Raw genomic sequence first — 22,434 nt, 5'->3', positions numbered from 1 at the left:
GTTGTTGTTTTAATCTATGGAGTAGGAGAGACAGAAGCAGTATAAATTCTTACTGGTTTTGCATGTTCATTTTTGTTTCAGAATCGATGTATTTTAGATTCTGCCTCCTCCCTCCATTCTGCCTATAGTTTGCCGGATTTTACTCATCTCCACAACCTAACTTGGGCTTAAACCCACATCACAGATCTCCTATAGAGTTAATATTCACCTAACCAGTCTCTTCTGAGATTCTTCTCTAGGCTTTTAACGTCTATGTACTCCTTGCTCCCAGTTAGCAGGAAATAATGTCATTGATTGGGATCCACTGCTCCTCCTTGTTTTCTTAGGAGACACACAACCCCCCCCCCTTTTCTTTGATTAACAGAATATACTTTCAGAGCACATTTAGGTTTACAACAATGAGCAGAAAGTAGAGTTTCCATATACACTCCCCCAGTCCTGGCTTACAGTTTCCCTTACTATTAACATCCTAAATCAGTGCAATACATTGGTTACTATCCATAGACCAATATTGATACATTATTATCAGCCAAAGTAGTTTATATTAGGATTCCCACTTTGTGTTGTACAGTTCTATGGGTTTTGATAAATGCATAATATCATGTCTTCACCATTAGACTATTATATAGAATAATTTTAGTGTCCTAAAAATGCTTTTGTCCACCCTCTCTCCTGGTAACCACTGAACTTTTACTATCTCTATAGTTTTGCCTTTTCCAGATTGTTCTGTAGTTGGAATCATACAGTATGCAGTCTTTTCAGATAGCTTTGAAGTAAAAGGCATTAAAGTTCTTCCATGTCGTTTTATGGCTTGATAGCTTATTTCTTTCTACCAATGAGTAATATATTCCATTGTATGATATAACTGACTTATGTATTCATCTATTGAAGAACATCATGGTTACCTCTAAGTCTTGGCAATTATGAATAAGGCTGCTTAAACATTCATGTGTAGATTTTTGAATGCACATGTTTTCAACTCATCTGGATAAACATCCAGTTGCTATGTATTAATGGTAAGACTGTGTTTAACTTTGTAAGAAACTGCCTAATTGTCTTCTAAGGAAGCTTACCATTTTTTATTCCCACCAGCAATTAAGAAGAATTCCTATTCTCCATATCCCCACCAGTATTTGATAATAGATACTAGGATTTTAGCCATTCTAGTAGGAGTTTGGGTGATATCTTAACGCTGTTTTAATTTGCAATTTCCTAATGCATGATGTTGAACATATGTTTATTTGCTGTCTATCTTCTTTGATCAACTGCCTGTTTAGATCTTCACTTTTTAAAATTGGTTAATTTATTTTCTTACAGACTTACAAATAGTTTCAAAATATAAATTTAAGGCAAAATCCTTTCTAAAGCACACTCCTATCAATAGTCCTCTGTTCTTCTTGGAGATGCTCTTTCAATTCTACATATTCTATTAAAATGTATTAACAACTGCAATTATTTGCTTACACATTTGCCTCCTCCATAGATGATGATGAAGTCTATCAAAAGAGAATCATATCTGTATTCCCAGCCACGTGCATTTGCAGGTACAGTAGAAGCATTCATGAAATGATTTTGAGTGGATATCATTACTGAATTCAGCTACAGCAGACTCTAAAGCAAGTGCCTAAGACACCGTCCCAGACATATGGTAAAATTTCTTGTTTCAAAAACATAAAGTAATGATTGATGGTTTTTGCAGGAAAAAGAAAACATCTGACCCATCTATTAGATGTTTTAAAAAACATTTGGTTCTTTATTTCTACTTCATCCTCTGATTTCCTAACATTAGGAAGACCTGGGAGTTAGACTTTGGCTATACCATTTGAAAATGAAAAATCCATTTCCTTTAACCTGAGCTTTTACTAAGGATTAGGAAAAAGGAAGTTTTAAGCACATATTGATCAGTTCCAGCTAGTCAGTAATTGATTCTAATGAGAGGATATGAAGAAAGTGGAGGTATCATTTTGACCTTCTTAAGTAGATCCAAGTCAAGAAACAAAGCCCTATCATTATCATTATTGTTTAATTCAGATAGATTTTTACTTATAATTTTGGAAAGTGGGAAAATAAAGATGAATTTAGTAATATTTGGTACAATTGAGAATGTGCATACATTTTCTGACTCAGAATTCACTCTAGGCATTCACTGTATGTTAACTTTCATACAAACCCACAAGTAACCATATATATTATTTTATTTTATTTTCAGTATTCCAAAATTCATTGTTTATGCACCACACCCAGTGCTCCATGTAATTCATGCCGTACTTAATACCCATCACCAGGCTCACCCAACCCCCCACCTCCCTCCCCTCCAAAACCCTCAGTTTGTTTCTTAGAGTCCACAGTCTCTCATGGTTTGTCTCACCCTCTTATTTCCCCCTGCTCCCTTCTCTCCATCAACCAATGTCCTCTGTGTTATTCCTTATGCTCCACAAGTAAGTGAAACCATATGATAATTGACTCTGCTTGACTTATTTCACTCAGCATAATCTCTTCCAGTCCTGTCCATGTTGCTACAAAAGTTGGGTATTCATCCTTTCTAATGGAGGCATAATACTCCATATATATCATTTTTAACTGAAAAATACAAGAAATAATGCAAACAACAGCAATATATTTATATGACCGAATGCTGTACGCCATAGGAAGGGAGGGACGGAGGGAGGACACACCAATATGAATAAATCTCAAAAACAATGCTAGGTAAAAATTCAAGTTGCAAAATTAAAAGTACACAATGATATAATTTTTCTAAATTAGCATTCAATATAGTTTACCTATATACAAATATGTTCTAAAATTGTTAGTAATAAGATGCTAATTAATATGTTACTAAAAATTGACCAGGAAGATACAGACTATATTCAAACTAGCATGCCTATGTGAAAATGTGATTGAGGAACATCTAAAAGAAAACCTTATCTCTAATTTCTGCGTATTATTTTTTAAATGTTCTGAATTCCCAAATATCAAGATTTTTACAAGAATAGATATTATTATATCTCTTTCTATGTTTAGTTATAACTTTTGTTTTAAATACAAACAAGTATTTTTAGGGAGAATTCATTTTCCTCTAATATATACTCCATTTCATAGGCTGTAAAACTGGTTAAGGAAACAGAATATCACACTAGTTGGAAGCACCTCCGTGAAAAGTGAGTGGTCATGAAAGTTGTGGAGACCAATCCAAAGAAAGGAAATAGTAGCTAGCTGCCAAGAAGAAGACAGCCCACGTCACACCAGAGAGGATGAGATATGCTAGCATGGGTCTTATTATGTATGGGACCTTGGATAGGATCTTTCTTTCCTTCTGTAAAATGATGGGTTTAAATATATGTATCTATTCTATATCTTCCATCTTTAGAATATAATGTTCCTCTGAATATGTTCTATATGTTTTACCAATCCTCTCCATTCTTTCCTTTTTAAATTTTGATAATATAAGAAAAAGAAGAAAAACTATTATGATTTAAATCACTGGTTGCTACTCAAAAGCCATCCCCTTTTTCCTTCTCCAGGGTGAGCCACCATCTGATAGTGGCCAAGGAGAGGTGAAGGAGTATCTGTTGGGATGAAGGTGGTTCTGAAAGGATCCCCCATTTTGACCAAGATACAAGCCTTCCTATGGTGGATGCCATTATATGACACATAGTTCTTGGAGTTATATAGCAGAGCCATTTTATGACTATGCAGTGGCAAGGAGGAATATAAAATTTAGCTCACTAACATGGTCTGTGTTCAGTCACTGCAAGTTTATGAAATGAAGTCATCAGCTGGCTTTTTTTCTTGAGTTATTGTTTTTCTTTTACTTGCATCTTAATGGTTCTACATATGTTCTCTTAGTTCTCTCCATTGAAGCACACTACTTTCCACCATAAATGTTCACTCAGATTGACCCATATTTTGATTTGTCTCCCTATGACAAGATGTTTGAGACCAGGAAACTAAATAAATAGCCTAGTACTGTTTTTTTTTTTTTTTAATATTAAAGAAATAGGACCTACCTCACACTATTTGAAACTCAGGTCAACAGAAAAATTGAATTATTTTTGGTAATCCTTAGTACAAAATAGATTCTCAATACAGATAAAGTACCCTTATCTTTGTAACACAGCGAAAGGGAGACATATGAAAAGTTAGCTCGTGGTAGTAGATAAAGACAACTGTGGACATTACCAGTAACAAGTTGATTATGGTCTGAGTAGGCAAAAACAAAAGGAAAACAAACAACAACAAGCAATAATAAAGATTCTAGAGCTACCATCTTTCTCAAAGAGAACGATTAAGCAATCAATGTTTCTCCCATGCCATGACCCTCAATTCTATGAAGATTAAAGTACACCAATTATGTACATTTTCTTTGACCCCACTAGTTAGCTATAATAAACCCAGACAATTTAAACTGAGTCTCCCTTCCCATTCATAAAATATGGTTAGCAATAATTGTATCAAGATTAATCAAAAATAAGATTAGAGAGAGAAACAGAGAGTGAGCATCTAGAATGACTAGTATATTATAGGCACCCAATAGTATTCTCAGTTTCCTTATTACATTTGTTTTTTATTCATGCATACAATTTTTACTTTCTATTCCTCTGAGCTTGGTAAGGGACTGCAGAAGAAAATGAGAAACAGTAAGTATAATTTTATACACACACATACATATACTAGATTTGAGAAGTAAAGTAATTTTTTTTGGAATTCCTCCAATCACCACACATATTGGCACCTTCATATATCACCTTACACACACAAGCTAAGACTAAACAAGCTACAGTCCCTGAGCACAAGAAACCTAGGGTAGCTTCAAAATCCAGAAAAAAAATGTCAATCTCTTGTCAATTTTCTCACTCTTTGCTTTCCTTACTATATATCCTTTCTCCTATAGGCATCTCTACTATTAAAAAAAAATAAAATAAAAGACTCAGATAAGATATGATGCAGTTCCTTTGCTTACCCATATCTACCTATGTAAATGCACCCAATTTTTCTATCTCTACTACCATAAGGCGTTCCCTGAACCTTCCACTAAAAAACAGCATCTCTCCAGTCTGATATCCTGTGTACTTTACTCATGACCCTTAAAAAAAAGAAAAGTACTTCTCTACATATTACTATGTATTATCATTATTTTGACATATTTTTCTTTCCCTGAAAAAGAAAATAAGATCATCATCATCATCATCATCATTTTTGAGGTTTACCATATATAGCCTGAATTGTACACTACTGGAAATTCAGCATGTATATGTGAAAACGTAAATGCATATGCAGAAACTTGATGATAATAACTATATTGCATTGAGGAAGTTCAAGGGACTGTGCCAAATGCTTAAATATCTTGTGCAATGTATTATATAAAAGATATATCCAAAATATTATATTCATTTTATAGAAGAGGAAATAAAGTCACATAACTTATTAGCAAGAAATTGAGAATAGACACTCAGAAAACTCAGTAAGGATAAGGAGTTTGCCCACAGTCACACAGCTAGGACAGGAATTTGTCATTTGAATATTTCTCTTTGAAGTTATCAGATAATCCAATTTAAATCATTTTACTGAAATGAAATTTATTGGCTCATTAGACTAAAATGTTGGGAGGTCAATCTTGGGGATGATTTGATACAAAGTTTCATGGTATGAGCTCTGACTTATTTTTCAAAAACTACCTTAACTGTCACTTCCTCTATTTAAAAACTTCTTCATCAGGATTGTTGTCTTGTGATAGCAAATAGTTGCTGATACTCAGACCTCCCTCTACACCCCACATCTTCCAGAGCTGAATGCACTGACCATTAGGAAGGTTTCTTATCATTTATGGAATAACAAGTTAGAAGCTTCCCTAGAAGCCCCAAAAAATCTCTCTCCTTATCCAGCCTGGGATAGCTACCCATATTTGTCAACATTCAAGATGGCCTAGACCTCTGGCAAGAGAGAAGGCCCAACCCCATTCCTTCACTAACATTAACTGGGCAAGAATAGATCTTCTAGAAAGAAAATTAGATTACGTTTTGTGGAAAAGGCCGCTGAGAAGCAGGGATTGGGTCATGTGATATCAAAGCTGGTATTCTTTAAAATTAGCCTCTGAGGCTCCAGGCTCTGTGGTAAGAGAAAAGATCATTTCTCTCTTGACGACCTCAACCACTATGCAGGAATTATCAGAGCCTTTAGCAGTACATAGATGTACAAATACTGTTTCCAGATTTCTCTCTTTTCCAAAACCCTGCCCTTTCTCCCTAGAGCATATCGCCTGTTCTTTTCAGCCAAGCCATCCTTCAGCAGTCGGGGCCGCATGAGTGCAGCTCAAATGTAATGCCAAACAAATCAAAAGAATAGCTGTCAGTCCTTCACCGGAAACAATATTAGCCTTGTCTATTCATACCGAGAGCAGAATGGAAGTGACACATATAAAATGTAATGGGATAAAATGTATTGCTCAATGTACAGTAACAAGGAACTATTGGTTGACATATTTTTTTCTTTTCTTCACTACATTTCAATATGTTTTCCTCTAGGATTTCCACATAATGTTCGTTAATCATGTGCTTCCATCAATCCTGAATACATAGGAGAGACACAATAAATGTATTTTTAGGAGTGAACAAATGAGTGGATTAATTAAATCAGGCTCAATAAACCAGTTATAGAATGTATACTGAGGAATGCAGAATCTGGAAGTTGGAAAATAATCTTGGCCTAAAAGCCATCTGATCTACCTCTTTTCCACTGAGTTCCTGATGTGTAGTTATTTTGATACTAGTTCAGTATCTCTGGGAAGAAAATTCATTATCCCATGGATCACTTAATTCCAAAGACATTAAGCGACAATATCTGAGAGTTTCTGATACTGAAGCACAATATGGCCCCTGCAGCTCCCTCCCACTGAACCCATCCATAATGGTTGATAGGAATTTGAAAAGTATTATGGAGGGGTACCTGGGTGGCTCAGTGGGTTAAAGCCTCTGCCTTCGGCTTGGGTCATGATCCCAGGGTCTTGGGATCGAGCCCCTCATCAGGCTCTCTGCTCTGCAGGGAGCCTGCTTCTTCCCCCTCTCTCTCTGCCTGCCTCTCTGCCTACTTATGATCTCTCTCTGTCAGACAAATTAAAAAAAAAAAAAACCTTAAAAAAAAAAGAAAGAATCATGTCACCATGAAGAGAGAGAGTTTGACTTCTTTATTGCCAATTTGGATACCTTTTATTTCTCTTTGTTGTCTGATTGCTGTTGCTAGGACTTCTAATACTATATTGAACAAGAGTGGTGAAAGTCGGCATCCTTGTCTTGTTCCTGATCTCAACGGGAAGGCTGCAAGCTTTTTCCCATTGAGGATGATATTTGCTGTGGGTCTTTCATAGATAGATTTGAAGCAAATACTTTGAAGCATTTTAATGAGGAACGGATGCTGGATTTTGTCAAATGCTTTTTCTGCATCAATTGAGAGGACCATGTGGTTCTTCTCTCTTCTCATATTAATTTGTTGTATCACATTGATTGATTTGCGAATGCTGAACCATCCTTGTATCCCAGGGATGAATCCCACCTGGTCATGGTGGATAATCTTTTTTTTTTTTATTTTTTAATTTTATTTATTTATTTGACAGAGAGAGACAGCCAGAGAGGGAACACAAGCGGAGGAAATGGAAGAGGGAGAAGCAGGCTTCCTGCTGAGCAGGGAGCCCAATGCGGGGCTCGATCGATCCCAGTACCCTGGGATCATGACCTGAGCCGAAGACAGCCGCTTAACGACTGAGCCACCCAGGTGCCCCATGGTGGATAATCTTTTTAATGTGCTGTTGGATCCTGTTTGCTAGGATCTTGTTGAGAAACTTAGCATCCATATTCATCAGTGATATTGGTCTAAAATTCTCCTTTTTGGTAGGGTCTTTGCCTGGTGTGGGGATCAGGGTAATGCTGGTTTCATAGAAAGAGTCAGGAAGTTTTCCTTCTGCTTCAATTTTTTGAAACAGCTTCAGGAGAACAGGTGTTATTTCTTCTTTGAAGGTTTGGTAGAATTCCCCAGGGAATCCGTCAGGTCCTGGGCTCTTGTTTTTTGGGAGGTTTTTGATCACTGCTTCAATCCCGTTATTAGGTATCAGTCTATTCAGGTTGTCAATTTCTTCCTGGTTCAATTTTGGTAGTTTATAGTTTTCCAGGAATGCATCCATTTCATCTAGGTTGCTAAGCTTATTGGCATGTAACTGTTGATAATAACTTCTGATGATTGTTTCTACTTCCTTGGTGTTAGTTGTGATCTCTCCCTTTTCATTCATAATTTTATGAATTTGGGCTTTCTCTCTTTTCTTTTGAATTAGTGTGGCCAATGGTTTATCAATCTTATTGATTCTTTCAAAAAACCAGCTTCTAGTTTCATTGATACGTTCTACTGTTTCTACCTCATTGATCTCAGCTCTAATCTTGATGATTTCCCTTCTTATGTGTGGAGTTGGTTTGATTTGTTGTTGATTCTCCAGTTCTTTAAGGTGTAGAGACAGCTGGTGTATTCTGGATTTTTCAAGTTTTTTGAGGGAGGCTTGGATGGCTATGTATTTCCCCCTTAGGACAGCCTTTTCTGTATCCCATAGGTTTTGGACAGAAGTGTCTTCATTCTCATTGGTTTCCATGAATTGTTTCAGTTCTTCTTTGATCTCCTGGTTGATCCAAGCATTCTTAAGCAAGGTGGTCTTTAGCTTCCAGGTGTTTGAGTTCCTTCTGAACTTTTCCTTGTGATTGAGCTCCAGTTTCAACGCATTGTGATCTGAGAATATGCAGGGAGTAATCTCAGTCTTTTGGTATCGGTTGAGTCCTGATTTGTGACCCAGTATGTCACTCTATTCTGGAGAAGGTTCCGTGTGCACTTGAGAAGAATGAGTATTCTGTTGTTTTAGGGTGGAATGTTCTGTATATATCTATGAGGTCCATCTGGTCCAATGTGTCACTCAATGCTCTTGTTTCTTTATTGATTTTCTGCTTCGATGATCTATTTCTGAGAGAGGCATGTTAGGATCTCCTACGATTAGTGTATTCATATCAATATGACTCTTTATCTTGATTAACAGTTTTCTTAAGTAATTGGCTGCTCCCATATTGGGAGCATAGATATTTACAATTGTTAGATCATCTTGGTGGATAGTCCCTTTAAGGATTATGTAGTGTCCTTCTGTATCTCTGACTACAGTCTTTAGTTTAAAATCTAATTTATCTGATATGAGAATCGCTACCCCAGCCTTCTTTTGAGGCCCATTGGCATGAAAGATGTTTCTCCATCCCTTCACTTTCAGTCTGGGTGTCTCTTTAGGTTCCAAGTGGGTCTCTTGTGGACAACATATGGATGGGTCCTGTCATCTGCAACCCTGTGCCATTTTATGGGTGCATTTAGGCCATTCACATTGACAGTGATTATTGATAGATACATTTTTATTGACATCGAGTTACCTTTGAAGTCTTTGTTTCTGTAGACTGTCTCTATATTTCTGTTCAATGCTATTCTTAGGATTTTTCCTCTTTTATAGAACCCCCCTTAAAATTTCCTGCAGTGTCGGCTTGGTGGTTGCATAGTCTTTTAAGCCTTGCCGGTCTTGGAAACTCTTTATCTCTCCATCCATTTTGAATGTCAGTCTTGTGGGATAAAGTATTCTCGGCTGCATGTTCTTCTAATTTAGTACCCTGAATATATCTTGCCAGCCTTTTCTGGCTTGCCAGGTCTCTGTGGACAGGTCTGAAGTTATTCTGATGGGCTTCCCTCTGTAAGTAATTCTTTATATGGAAAACGCAAAAGACTCCACCCCAAACTACTAGAACTCATACAGCAATTCAGCAACGTGGCAGGATACAAAGTCAATGTACAGAAATCAGTGGCTTTCTTATACACTAACAATGAAAATACAGAAAGGGAAATTAGAGAATCAATTCCATTTACTATAGCACCAAGAACCATAAGATTCCTGGGAATAAACCTAACCAAAGAGGTAAAGGATCTGTACTCGAGGAACTACAGAACACTCATGAAAGAAATTGAAGAAGACACAAAAAGATGGAAGACCATTCCATGCTCTTGGATCTGAAGAATAAACATTGTTAAAATGTCTATACTGCCTAGAGCAATCTATACTTTTAATGCCATTCCGATCAAAATTCCACCGGTATTCTTCAAAGAGCTGGAGCAAATAATCCAAAAATTTGTATGGAATCAGAAGAGACCCCGAATCGCTAAGGAAATGTTGAAAAACAAAAATAAAGCTGGGGGCATCACGTTACCTGATTTCAAGCTTTATTACAAAGCTGTGATCACCAAGACAGCATGGTACTGGCATAAAAATAGACACAGACCAGTGGAACAGAGTAGAGAGCCCAGATATGGACCCTCAACTCTATGGTCAATTAATTTTCGACAAAAGAGGAAAAAATATACAGTGGAAAAAAAACAGTCTCTTCAATAAATGGTGCTGGGAAAACTGGACAGCTATAAGTAGAAGAATGAAACTCGACCATTCTCTTACACCGTACACAAAGATCAACTCAAAATGGATAAAAGACCTCAACATGAGACAGTAATCCATCAGAATCCTAGAAGAGAACATAGGCAGTAATCTCTTCGATATCAGCCACAGCAACTTCTTTCAAGATATGTCTCCAAAGGCAAAGGAAACAAAAGCGAAAATAAACTTTTGGGACTTCATCAAAATCAAAAGCTTCTGCACAGCAAAGGAAACAGTCAAGAAAACAAAGAGGCAACCCATGGAATGGAAGAAGATATTTGCAAATGACAGTACAGACAAAAGGTTGATATCCAGGATCTATAATGAACTCCTCAAACTCAACACACAAGAAACAGACAATCATATCAAAAAATGGGCAGAAGATATGAATTAGACACTTCTCCAATCAAGACATACAAATGGCTATCAGACACATGAAAAAATGTTCATCATCACTAGCCCTCAGGGAGATTCAAATTAAAACCACATTGAGATATCACCTTACACCAGTTAGAATGGCCAAAATTAACAAAACAGAAAACAACATGTGTTGGAGAGGATGTGGAGAAAGGGGAACCCTCTTACACTGTTGGTGGGAATGCAAGTTGGTGCAGCCTCTTTGGAGAACAGTGTGGAGATTCCTCAAGAAATTAAAAATACAACTTCCCTATGACTCAGCAATTGCACTCTTGGGTATTTACCCCAAAGATACAGATGTTGTGAAAAGAGGGGCCATCTGTACCCCAATGTTTATAGCAGCAATGGCCACGGTCGCCAAACTATGGAAAGAACCAAGATGCCCTTCAACAGACGAATGGATAAGGAAGATGTGGTCCATATACACTATGGAGTATTATGCCTCCATCAGAAAGGATGAATACCCAACTTTTGTAGCAACATGGACGGACTGGAAGAGATTATGCTGAGTGAAATAAGTCAAGCAGAGAGAGTCAATTATCATATGGTTTCACTTATTTGTGGAGCATAGCAAATATGATGGAGGACAAGGGTTGTTAGAGAAGAGAAGGGAGTTGGGGTAAATTGGAAGGGGAGGTGAATCATAAGAGACTATGGACTCTGAAAAACAATCTGAGGGGTTTGAAGTGGCGGGGGGGTGGGAGGTTGGGGTACCAGGTGGTGGGTATTATAGAGGGCACGGATTGCATGGAGCACTGGGTGTGGTGAAAAAATAATGAATACTGTTTTTTTCTGAAAATAAATAAATTAATTTTTTAAAAAAGGAAAGAAAAGTATTATGGTTATATCAACCAATACTGTCACCTTTAGATCTATAACATGTCTATATGACAGGAGAATTATTAACACATAATATAGTTTCAAATAAAAGCATATGTTGCCTTTAAATCTACAATTTGATTTTCCTTAACAGCATTCTCTTCTCTCCCAATCAACTGTACTTTCAAAATTAGAAAAAAAAGATGAAAGTAAAGGGGAATTGATAAGCATTTGGAGGTATCTAATATGTCCATGGTACTGCTTTGCATTTCACATACCCCATCTCTTTATCTTTGCAATGTTAGCACCAAGTAGGTATTGCTATTAATTTAATTATCAGAGGAAATAGATGGAGTAAATTTAAGTAATGTGCTCAAGGTCACACAGCAGGTAAATTATGGAGCTGGTGCTTGAACCTATCTGGAACTTGTGTCTACCCAGCTAGAAAGTCCATGCCTTATACCTATATTCACTGCCTTCCAGCTATGTTTATCATTTCTTTCCTAAACTGCATCAGAAAAAAAAAAAAAATCCAGAGATATTCTTGGCAAAAGACTCATTTGATAAAACACACATGCCATTGGTTCTTCTCTAACATTTAACATTTGTGATACTGTTTGCTGAACGAAGAGAAATGCTAAGACTCCAGACCAACTGTTTACTGAGCAGATTATTCCTGATGGCCTTCTGCTTAAAAGTTTAAAATTAAAAATAGAACACTATTCACTATGTGCCCCTGCCAATAGTGTGGGAGCAGCAGCACAGGCTGCAGGGCAAGGCTCCCGAAGCTTGAAGCTCAGCAATACATCTTCCTTTGCCCCCGGTGTTAATATCCTCTCTCCTTTTCTTTCAGCACAGAAAATAGTAACTAATAGCTTTAATAGCTGCCACTTTCATCACTTTAACTGCGAATAAACTCCGTTTTTCTTCCATCCTTCAGAATCTACAGACCATGGATGACCACCTATGGCTGTATGGAGTCCTGGAACTGCTGCTTTGAGGGAATTACCGCAGTGCTTCCCCAAATATGTTTCACCACAAAAATGATAAATAGTAGCAAAGAAGCAAGAATAGGATCTTGGGAGACTGTAAATATGTCCCTAAGTTCTCTGAATGTACTCTGGGTTTCTTACCTCAAGGGAATGTGGCTGTAGTTGTCTTACGTGCTGGGAGTAAATGAGAGTGCTCTTTTCTCTTCTAACAAAACTTGGAGAGTGGAGGGATTTTGCCTGGAGAAGAGGTAGAATAAAATAAAATATTTCTGTTTGTCTTGATCTATTTAGCCAGGGAGAAATGTATGTGTTGGTGGAGACACTGTTCATGATTCTGCAGTCAAATGTGTTAGTGTGTTTTATGAGCATCAGGTCACACTGGAAGGAGAACTAGAATGGGGGGAAGCAGGCCTGGGTTTAATCTCCCTCCTTGCCACTTGCTGGCTGTGTGATCCAAGGAATATAATGAAAGTTCTCTGAACCTTATTTTTTCCAACTGTAAGATAGGGCTGCATTAGCCTACCTTGCAGAATTCCCATGGAGATACAGTTGCCAGATTTGGCAAATAAAAACACAAAGCTCCTAGTGAAATTTGAATTTCAGATAAACAGCATTTTTTTACTATGTCTCAATATTGCATGAGATATACTTATACTAAATGATCTGTTATTTAATTGAGATTCAAATTTAAATGGGTGTCCTATTTTTTATCTGGCAATAAAATGCTTGACACAGATTTGTTGCTGAACAGAATTTATTTCCCTCTCTACCTCCTACATTTTAGTTCCATGCTCCACCCAAGGACTCATTTTTTAACTGTCAAATGAGTCAAAATTTAATTTTTTTCAAGCCATACATTAGGAGGGCATTTTATTTTTTTCTTTGGTTAGCACCACCTAGGAATAAGAAAAGGAATTTCTGATTCTTGTCATCAAAGATTCAAGGTATCAAGATTGAATCTCTTTTAGTAACTAGGGTAGGAACTAAACCAGTCTGTCATCTAGAAAATATAGATTCGAATACCTGAGTTTATGTAGACACAGGTATTTAATCTCATTACTTCATTTGATCAAACAAAAAGGAAATAATAGCAAAAGATAATTCTCCATTTCATAGGTGGAGAAATTAAGGCACTGACTGATTTAATGAATGATTTACTCACCAAAATACAGCCAATCAGAAGGTAGAAAGAAAATAAAATTAAAAGTTGATTCCCTGGATTCTAACAAAGTATTATTTTTGTATTTGACTTCACAAAATGCAGAGAGGAGGAAATACAACAGAATACATAGAAGTATTTGAAATACTTCAGGAAAAAAGAAAACGATATAACTGAAAACATTGCTATTATGTAGAAGCTAAGTATGCCATAATTAAGTCTACTTTCCAACATTCTAGTATTAAAATGAAGAGCTAGTAAGCCACACTTAAACAACATTTAAATTATATTAATGTACACAAAGGTTGGAAGTATGAAATATAGTTCTAATTTTCATTTTATAGTTGAGGTTGGTCTAGCATTCCCTCATTGTGTTATTGAATTTAATTAAAAATATTTTCTCTGCTACTAAATGTAGCCATTTCTTCTTTTAAAAGATAATGATTAGAAACATACCTTTATTTTTAATGTTCACTTACTAAATGTAACATACATTACAGTAAGTGTATATTTGTTTTACCTACTACCCATAAGCAAGGTAATTTTAAACTATCTTTAGGACTATTGTAAAAAAAGGATATCTAGAATTCTTAGTTGCCCTTAGATTTCAAGATACATATGTTCTAAAGCCCAAGGTGAGCAGAAAAAGAAATAATAAAGAGCAGAACAGAAAGAGATGACATAGAGACTAAAAGAAAAAAAATAATAAGAGGAAAAAAAGTCAATGAAACCAGAAACTCATTCTTTGAAAAGATAAATAAAACTAATAAACCCTTAGCCTGACTCATCAAGAAAAAGAAAAAGAATTCCAATAAATAAAATCAAAGAATGAGGGAGGAGAAATAACATTGATGTCACAGAAACACAAAAAAATAAGAGAATACTATGAAGAAATATATGCCAACAAACTGGGAACCTGTAAGAAATGGCCAAATCCCTAGAACTAGAAAGAAACTTCCAAAACTGAACTAGAAAGAAACAAAAAAACCTGAATTGATGAGTTACAAGAAACAAAATTGAATCAATAATCAAAAAAACTACCAAAAAATAAAAGTCCAAAACCAGATAGATTCATAAGTGAAGTCTACCAGACATTTAAATAAGAGTTAATACCTGTTCTCTTCAAACTATTCCAAAAGTGAGAAGAGAAAGAAAAGCTTCCAAATACATTCTATGAGGCCAGGATTACCCTGATAAGACCACCAGAAAAAGAGAGCACAAAACAAAACAAAACAAAAAACAAAAGATACAGGCCAATATCTCTGATGAATACAAAAGCAAAAATCTTCAACAAAATATTAGCAAACAATATACAAAAAATACATTAAAAAGATCATTCACCATGATAAGGTGGGATTTATTCCTGGGATGATTCAATATTTACAAATCAATCAACAGTATACACCACAACAGCAAAATGAAAGATAAAAATCATACAATCATGTCAATTGCAGAAAAAACATTTGACAAGATTCAACACCCAGTCATGATAAAAAATTCTCAATGAAATGCATTAGATGGAATATACCTCAATATAATGAAGGCCATATATGAAAAAGACAGTTAACATCATCCTCAATGGTGAAAAACTGATCTTTCCCTCTAAGATCAGGAAAAAGACAAAGATGTCCACTCTCATCACTTTATTCAACATAATACTAGAAGTCCTAGCCATAGCAATCAGACAAGATAAAGAAATGAGACATTAATATTGGTAAAGAAGTTAAACTATCACTATTTGTGGACAACATGCTACTACACAGAGAAAGTCCTAAAGATTCCACAAAAACTATTAGAATAAACAAATTCACTGAAGTGGCAGGATATACAATTAATACCCAGAAATTGGTAGAATTTCTATACATTGACAATGAAGTCACAGAAAGAGAAATTAGATCACCACCACCAATTATAAGTGCACCAAAAAGAATAAAATACCTAGGAAGAAACTTAACCAGAGAAATGAAAGACCTATACTCTGAAAACTAGAAAACAGTGATAAAATAAACTGAAAATGAAACAAATGTAAAGGTATTTCAGGCTTATGGACTGGAAGAATGAATACTGTCCAAATGTCCATATTATCCAAAGCCATGTACAGATTCAACACAATCCCTATCAAAATACCAACAGCATTTTTCACCAAACTAGAGCAATTAATACTAACATTTATATGGAATCAAAGAAGACCTCAAATAGCCAAAGCAATCCTGAGAAAGATGACCAAATCTGCAGGTATCACAATTCCAGATTTTAAGACATAATACAAAGCTGTAGTAATCAAAACAGTATAGTACTGATGAATAGAGACACACAGATTAATAGAATAGAATAGAAAACCCAGAAATAAACTCACAACTGTATGGTCAATTAATCTATGAAAAGGAAGCAAAAATATACAATAGGAAAAAGACAGTCTTTTCAATAAATTGTGCTGAGAAAACTGGAGAGCTACATGTAGAAGAATGAAATTGGGACACTTTCCAATACCATACACAAAAAAAACTCAAAACCAATTAAAGACCTAAATGTGTGACCTAAAACCATCAAAGCCTAGATGAGAACACAGGCAGTAATTTCTCTGACATCAGCCACAGCAACATTTTTCTAGCTGTCTCCTAAGGCAAAGAAAACAAAAGCAACAATAAACTACTGGGACTGTGTCAAAAAAAAAAATTTATATATATATATATATATATATATATATATATATATATATATATATATAAAGTGTGCTGCCGAAGCAAGCACGGGACTGTGTCAAAATGAAAAGCTTTTGCACAACAAGGGAAACCATCAACAAAACAAAAAGTCAACCTACTAAACGGGAGAAGGTACAGAGGACCTGAGTAGATATATATATATTTTTTTGCCCAAAAAGACATACAGATGACCAACAGAGAGTACGAAAAGATATTGACATCATTCATTATCAGGGAAATGCAAATCAAAAACACAATGAAGTATCCTCTCATAGCTCTTAGAATAACTACAATCAAGAAGACAAGAAACAACAAGAGATGATGAAGATGTTGAAAAACTGGAATTCCTGTGCACTGCTGGTGGGGTGATCAAATGTACAGCCACTACAGAAAACAGTATGAAGATTCCTCAAAAAATTGAAAACAGAAATAACATATGATCCATTAATTCCACTATTGGGGATTTACCCAGAGAAAATAATACTAACTAAAAAAGATACATGCATCCCTAGGTTTACTACAGTATTATTTACAATAGCCAAAACATGAAAGCAATCTAAGTATCTAATCAACAGATGAGTGGATAAAGAAAACGTGGTATATAAAGACACAATGGAATATTATATAGCCATAAAAAAGGATGAGCTCATGTCATTTAAGATGGATGCTCCTAAAGGGTATATGCTAAGTGAAATAAGTCAGACTAAGAAAGACCAATACCATATGATTCTACTTTTGAGTGGAATATTAAAAAATGAGTAAACAAACAAAAAGTAGAATGAGGACTATGACTACAGAGAACAAACTGATGGCTGTCAAGGGGGATGCAGATGCGGATTGGGAAAAAACAAGTGAAGGGGAGAAGGAGAGACAGGCTTCCAGATATGAAATGAGTAAGTCACAAGAATGAAAAACAGAGCATAAAGAATACCGTCAATGATACTGTAATAGCAATGCAAAGGGACATATGGTAGCCATACTTGTGATGAACACAGCATAATACTTAAATTTGTCAAACTGCTAAGTTGCACACCTGAAACTAAGCAAGGTTGTGTGTCAACAATACTCAAAAAAAAGGTAAGCATTTCCTGTATTTGATATGGAACTTGGTATGTGTCCTGGTTTGTATTCCATTTAATTTATTTTCATTTTTCCAAATCTAAAGTAAAGACTACTTTATTCTGGCAGTGGATTTGTTTATTGTAAACTTAAAAAAAAAAAAGATGAGCAAGATGGAAATAGCATTTAAGTGGCTTATAATTAGTTTTATGTTCAAGAAAAACTGAATAAAACTAAACATATAAATTTTATATACAGTGATCAATTCTATATTGCAAAACTGAACATTGCTAAGAGAATAGACCTTAAAAGTCCCCATCACAAGAAAAATTATAACTATGTATGGGAATAAATATTAACTAGACTTACTGTGGTGGTCATTTGACAATATATACTAGTATCAGATCATTATAATATACACTAGAAACTGAAAAAATGTTCATGTAACTTCAATTGAAAAAAAAAAAACATTGTGAGGGAACTTATCTTACATTGGAAATTGGCATCACAAACTAGGATATTATTAATCATTAAAATGTTGGTTATGTTTTTCCAGGTATCTGCAATTGTGCTTTTTAGCATTTTGGACAATTCTCTGCAGTCCAGGTCTTTTTAAGGAAAAGGGATAGTCAGTGGTATTCTATCAATGCCAAGTAATTTTTTTTATATTTCCTTTTTTTTCAATCTAAATATTTCACGTTTCTATTTTTCTAAAGGCAGTGTGAGGTCCACAGGAGGAAGTCTTGGCTGTTATCTTGACTTATAGATACGATGATAAAAGTTTAGGCTCACAGCTTGTTGCCCACTCCTCTGATAGAGTGCAGCCTATAGCAATGTTCAGAGACAGTTTATCCATAGTTGAATGAAGTTTGATTTTAGTAGTAAACATAGCCTACAGTTTGAACATACTGAATTTAAGTTCAAGCTGCAGAGAATAGACAAGTAAGACTATTCCAGTAAATAATATGCGCTCCAATTAACTCTGTGCCTAAGACCTTTGTTTCCACCGCCCCCTGCAATCCTTAGGAAGTTAAACTCCAAGTATAAATGGTCGATATACACTACAGACATACTGATGAAATATTTAGCCTGGATGCAAATGGGTTATAACATTAATTCATCCAGAAAATAGCTTTCTTGAATGTTCCATACCTGGCAGACACTACTGTAAGGGCAAAGTCTCCAACCTTTTTCAGGTTGATGATCTAAGAAAATAGGTAACAATCACGCAAATTACAAATAATGAAGCAGATTATACTGGGTAAGTGCAGGACTCTATGAAATAAGACAGCTAAGTATTAGGTAAGGGTACTCTGATGAATTAATATTTAATCTGAGACTCTAAAGAATAAAGGAATGAGCCAAACAAGTAGAAGGAAGACAACTCTTATCAGAGTTGTACACCCTGAGGTACTGGGCCCAGGGTGTGGTGCTGACCAAGAGGAGGCAAGATCTTGGTGAACCACGTAGGCCATTAAACTGAACCTCTAGAAAGTCAGTAGCAGGAGGACAACAGATTGATTTAGAGTTCCTCTCTTTATGTGGATTAAGAATGCACCAAAGCTGGCAAGAATAGAGGCAGATGAACCAAAAAAGACACTTACTGGAACTGTATAATGGTAGTGGAGATGGAGCGGAATGGGTTGTTCGGAACACAGGTGCATTTTCTAAATGGATAAGTTTGTAGAATAAATATTCTTTGAGTAAACTTGGAGAAGCCTAAAAATCATACTGACAACCAAGAACGTTACAGAAACCCTCCAAGATGAACGACATTAAGAGATGAAATTAAGGGATGCCCTGGGTGGCTCAGTTGGTTGGGCAGCTGCCTTCAGCTCAGGTCATGATCCCAGCGACCTGGGATCGATTCCCACATAGGGCTCCTTGCTCAGCAGGGAGCCTGCTTCTCCCTCTGCCTCTGCCTGCCATTCTGTCTGCCTGTGCTCGCTCTCTTTCCCTCTCTCTCTCTGACAAATAAATAAAATCTTAAAAAAAAAAAAAAGAGATGAAATTAATATTCTATCCCCTGCAAAGGCATCATGGAACCACAACCTTCCATCAACGGAGTGAGCTCTCTGCTCCTTACCATGTACTTCTTGTATACCACCCTGTAACCATACTACTCTGTAATGTAGAGCAATGATGCACTTCCAATGTTTGCCACCCCCAAAAAGGTCTTAGTCATGCCTACCCTCCTACTGCTTTTCTATCCAGCTCCATAAACAGTACCTTTCACCGAGCAAATTTTCAATACATGTGAACAGGCAGAATAAATGAATGACGGTCTGTCTCTACATCAAACGACTGGAATGAATGTGATTTAACATAGTTGTTACCAAACAAGTCATACGAGATAGGAACTCGCTCATCTCTGCAATCCTCCTAAATTATAAGAAACATGTTATTCCACAAAGGTAAAAAAGCACAGCTACAAAAGAGACATAGCAGTGATGACTACATGAGAACTTGACAGAAAATGACTATAAGACATTTATAATGCTCAAATTAGCATCATTAAAAAATTTAGCAAAGTGATTGCTTAGAATTTTAAAGGTAAAACAAACCAGATCATAGAAAAGCTATACCGTTAAGTTAGATATTCTGGAGAAATGAAATGTTTTCTCTCTTAACAACTGATAGAAGGATTTTTGCTGTCTGGAGTTATGCATCTTAGGATTGTTATCAACTCCCTTAAGTTATTAAGATTATTAAGACTCAGAAAACACTCAAAATATAAAGAGATAATAGCAATAAATTTCTGGTAACAAGTTTGTTGCTAAAACTTATTTTTAAAGAAGTTAACCATATAGTCCCGTATTTCACAACATAACACCATCCTAGACTCATGGTTAAGTCTTAGTTTAAAAGCAATTCCAGGGCGCCTGGAATTAGGCATCAGGCATCTGCCTTCGGCTCAGGTCATGATCCCAGTGTCCTGGGATTGAGTCCTGCATCAGGCTCCCTGCTCGATGGGGGGGGTCTGCTTTTCCCTCTCCCTGCCTTTACTCCTGCTTATATGCTCTAGCAAATAAAATCTTTTTTTTTTTTTTTTTTTTTTAGAAAACAGTTGTTGAGTGGCTTCAGTGAGAAAGAACAGGGGGTTTGAAATGAACAATTCAATTGGAAGTTTAGATATTTGAACTTCGCAGGGTCTATGTGTGGTATATTCCATTCCAGCAAAACTGCTTTAAGGGTCCCTGCATTCTCCAACTGAGTCACCAAGTTTCATCTCTTCAGAGAACCACTGATTATCCAACTAAACCCACTAGTTTTATCAATGGCAGAGGGGGGCAGAGTATCTCTGGAAAATTGATTATATATTATATTAATTATACTCTATTATTTATATTTATTTTATATAAATAATTGTAATACTGTATATGATATAGAGTGACTGCACAATATTCCTCTAATACAAATTCCATGATGCACTTCAAAAATATGGACAGAATGGGCAGGAAAGGTCAGATAGAGGTCACTCATCACCATTTCAGAGAAACGTTAGGTAAAGTTTATGTTGTGCTAAGAACGGGTGATCTTCCTGAGCAGTTTAAGAACCACATGGCAACATGCAGCAATAAAACTTAGTGGGCAGGGAGAAAGTGCCAGAAATATAGCCCTGGATGCTATTTGTGAATGTCACTCTGACGGGCAGATTGTTTCAGGGAGGCACTGGCCATCACAACAGGGCATTCAACTCAAAGAAACCAGATTGTGTTTTTTCACTACTATCTTCCACATCTAACCAACAGTCTGCAGCGGTGCTTTCTGCATTTCCCCCCAACTCCACAAATAGCTGAGTTCTCCGGTCTGATCTCCCGGTTTCACACAAAGGACGTTTCGATATTTGCAAGAAGAACGAAATCAGGCAACTTTATTATCTATTTAGGACATTAGAGCTGCAGGGAAACTGCCTTTGCCCAAATAAACTTTTCGAAAACCCTCCCTCTTCATGTAAATCCTTAAATAACTGCATGTAAAAATTCACCAAACAAGGATAAACATCAAAACCTACTCCTCCCACGTCTTTTGCTGAGGACCTGGCTCTCAGTAGTATCCCAGCCCTTAACCAAATGGAGAGGAGAATTTAAGACAATGCCTGTCGCAATGCTAGCACTTGGGGTACAAAGGAAAGCAATTCAAATGTGTCTCCTTCTCCCAAGGTGCTGACGGTCCCTTTCCATTATCTACACCATTGATTATTTTTCTTCAACATCCATTTCTTTCCTTTTCTAATTTCTTAACAAAATTATCATCTATAGACCTTTATCTGGCTCCTTGGTCAACATTACTAATATAAGTTGAGGTATAAATTAGGATCCATTCACAAAAGGCCACTATCGGATAGTCAACCACCCCAGGCAGTGGAACTCATTTAGAATCCATAATATCAGGCTCCCCAAGCCGGTATTAAATAGTAAGCCTGTCTGCAGAAAGAGAATAAAAAAAGATATAAAAAAGTGTGAAGGATCTGTTGAAACACAGTTGTAAGCATTATGCAGTAACTGTGAATGGCTGAGAAATCACAGGAGTTTAATAGACCTGCTGGGCATATCTAAGGAGAGGAATGACTTTTTTCTTTGAACAAAGTAGTTGCCTATGTCTGCAAGCACCATGAGGTCTTGAGGTTGGGACTGAAAACTTTTAACAAAATAAAAAAAAAAATAAACCATTCTGTGTAAGATGAGAAAACTGTCTTTTATGTTATTTTTCAGCCACAAGTAATAATCATAGCAATAACAGTAAGAAAAAGAAGAACATTAACTGCCATTAGTCATTGTTTTTATAAAAAGCATCTTATTATGC

This window comes from Mustela putorius, unplaced genomic scaffold (assembly GCF_011764305.1).
Source record: "Mustela putorius furo isolate JIRA1106 unplaced genomic scaffold, ASM1176430v1.1 tig00000174_pilon_pilon_pilon, whole genome shotgun sequence".
Classification (NCBI taxonomy): Eukaryota; Metazoa; Chordata; class Mammalia; order Carnivora; family Mustelidae; genus Mustela; species Mustela putorius.
This window is presented reverse-complemented; position numbering follows the sequence as displayed.